The 2,500-nt window shown below is 48.1% G+C and overlaps 5 non-coding genes across 5 annotated transcripts in view; 2 read left to right on the top strand and 3 right to left on the bottom strand.

Moving 5' to 3' along the window:
- Trnaq-uug (transfer RNA glutamine (anticodon UUG)) overlaps positions 1 to 64 on the bottom strand; it is a 72-nt gene extending 8 nt beyond the window's left edge. Inside the window, exon 1 of the tRNA in view lies at positions 1 to 64. This exon is cut by the window's left edge and continues 8 nt beyond it. This is a non-coding gene — a tRNA (tRNA-Gln).
- A 557-nt stretch (positions 65 to 621) lies between these two features.
- Positions 622 to 693, top strand: Trnap-ugg (transfer RNA proline (anticodon UGG)). Its single transcript has one exon. It is a non-coding gene; the product is annotated as a tRNA-Pro (tRNA).
- Positions 694 to 1,199: 506 nt separating this feature from the next.
- Trnaq-uug (transfer RNA glutamine (anticodon UUG)) lies at positions 1,200 to 1,271 on the bottom strand. Its single transcript has one exon. It is a non-coding gene; the product is annotated as a tRNA-Gln (tRNA).
- Positions 1,272 to 1,828: 557 nt separating this feature from the next.
- On the top strand, positions 1,829 to 1,900 carry Trnap-ugg (transfer RNA proline (anticodon UGG)). The gene has a single exon. It is a non-coding gene; the product is annotated as a tRNA-Pro (tRNA).
- A 506-nt stretch (positions 1,901 to 2,406) lies between these two features.
- Trnaq-uug (transfer RNA glutamine (anticodon UUG)) lies at positions 2,407 to 2,478 on the bottom strand. The gene has a single exon. It is a non-coding gene; the product is annotated as a tRNA-Gln (tRNA).
- Between the last annotated feature and the right edge of the window lie 22 nt (positions 2,479 to 2,500).

Below are 2,500 nucleotides of genomic sequence, written 5' to 3'. Positions count from 1 at the left end.
CCGAGACTCGAACTCGGATCGCTGGATTCAAAGTCCAGAGTGCTAACCAATACACCATGGAACCGGATGCCTGTAGCGGTCTTCAATTCAGTAGCATCATGTCATTAAGCCAATAAGATGCGATGTTATTTGATGTAGCGTCCTCATGAAGTGTTTGCGTGGCAAATGAAGCAACCAGGTAGGCTGAAAGTGGAAGGTGCACCTTCGAATGTAGCAAGAATTCTTGCCAGTATTCGTACATCAAGTGATGTCGAAGGCTCAGGTAATCAAAATCGCGCAACGGCCACTTTCGTATGGTGCATGCATTGTGCTGGAAGCAGCCTAGCTATGGAAACAGCTATGGACACAGAGTACTGTCGAAAACTGCGTGCTGACACAGAACGCTACGTAGTGGGCGGATAGTGCGTGACACGATAACATTTGCACTTCACACGGTCGAAATACTGACACACAACTCTAGCAGCTCTTTCAGCATTCACATACACTGGTGTTCAGCACAGCTCATGTTGTGGGTGTCGGATTAAGAAAGCTCTTTGAGAATATCGTCCAGATTGTATGCTGCAACTAGCAAGTGCGGCAAGATGTCAGTAGGTGGCGGGGTGCAGACGTGCTTCCTTGTGCGGCCTGTTGGTCTAGGGGTATGATTCCTGCTTTGGGTGCAGGAGGTCCTGGGTTCAAATCCCGGACAGGCCCTACTTTTCACTTTCGCGACAACCAAACACTACGATAAACTTGCGAGTTTCTGAAAGTAAGCCATGCAACAGGACAAACTGCATGTGAGCCACCGGCCCAAGAGACTGGCAAGTGCGTCATGTGGAAAGCAATCTACGTGGCAGGATTAAGCCGTCTTCGCTCACTTATATCTATACGTAAAGACTGGCACGTACAGCGATTCTATTCGTTTCCCAGGAACTAGTACATCGCATGCACGTTTGTAAAATGCATGCGCATGCAGCACCCAAAACGGAGAGATGTCTTTCCTGCTGGGAGAAACAGCTGAGGGCGTCTTCTCGCAGTTGAACCCCTTACGTTCCGTTATTAATCCTAGTATCAAAAGCATAAGCATTTGGAGCGTCCCCCATTCACGTGTGGACTGCTATTAACAATTTGCGTTACATGATCCTAGCTAAAATTCTGCATATACAATTCCAACTACCGGCTCTTACACATTTCTAGAAACGAGCGCAAAGCACAGCGTCAGGTTCCACCGAGACTCGAACTCGGATCGCTGGATTCAAAGTCCAGAGTGCTAACCATTACACCATGGAACCGGATGCCTGTAGCGGTCTTCAATTCAGTAGCATCATGTCATTAAGCCAATAAGATGCGATGTTATTTCATGTAGCGTCCTCATGAAGTGTTTGCGTGGCAAATGAAGCAACCAGGTAGGCTGAAAGTGGAAGGTGCACCTTCGAATGTAGCAAGAATTCTTGCCAGTATTCGTACATAAAGTGATGTCGAAGGCTCAGGTAATCAAAATCGCGCAACGGCCACTTTCGTATGGTGCATGCATTGTGCTGGAAGCAGCCTAGCTATGGAAACAGCTATGGACACAGAGTACTGTCGAAAACTGCGTGCTGACACAGAACGCTACGTAGTGGGCGGATAGTGCGTGACACGATAACATTTGCACTTCACACGGTCGAAATACTGACACACAACTCTAGCAGCTCTTTCAGCATTCACATACACTGGTGTTCAGCACAGCTCATGTTGTGGGTGTCGGATTAAGAAAGCTCTTTGAGAATATCGTCCAGATTGTATGCTGCAACTAGCAAGTGCGGCAAGATGTCAGTAGGTGGCGGGGTGCAGACGTGCTTCCTTGTGCGGCCTGTTGGTCTAGGGGTATGATTCCTGCTTTGGGTGCAGGAGGTCCTGGGTTCAAATCCCGGACAGGCCCTACTTTTCACTTTCGCGACAACCAAACACTACGATAAACTTGCGAGTTTCTGAAAGTAAGCCATGCAACAGGACAAACTGCATGTGGGCCACCGGCCCAAGAGACTGGCAAGTGCGTCATGTGGAAAGCAATCTACGTGGCAGGATTAAGCCGTCTTCGCTCACTTATATCTATACGTAAAGACTGGCACGTACAGCGATTCTATTCGTTTCCCAGGAACTAGTACATCGCATGCACGTTTGTAAAATGCATGCGCATGCAGCACCCAAAACGGAGAGATGTCTTTCCTGCTGGGAGAAACAGCTGAGGGCGTCTTCTCGCAGTTGAACCCCTTACGTTCCGTTATTAATCCTAGTATCAAAAGCATAAGCATTTGGAGCGTCCCCCATTCACGTGTGGACTGCTATTAACAATTTGCGTTACATGATCCTAGCTAAAATTCTGCATATACAATTCCAACTACCGGCTCTTACACATTTCTAGAAACGAGCGCAAAGCACAGCGTCAGGTTCCACCGAGACTCGAACTCGGATCGCTGGATTCAAAGTCCAGAGTGCTAACCATTACACCATGGAACCGGATGCCTGTAGCGGTCTTCAA

The sequence above is a fragment of the Schistocerca cancellata genome, chromosome 2 (assembly GCF_023864275.1).
Source record: "Schistocerca cancellata isolate TAMUIC-IGC-003103 chromosome 2, iqSchCanc2.1, whole genome shotgun sequence".
In the NCBI taxonomy this organism is placed as follows: domain Eukaryota; kingdom Metazoa; phylum Arthropoda; class Insecta; order Orthoptera; family Acrididae; genus Schistocerca; species Schistocerca cancellata.
This window is presented reverse-complemented; position numbering and strand designations above follow the sequence as displayed.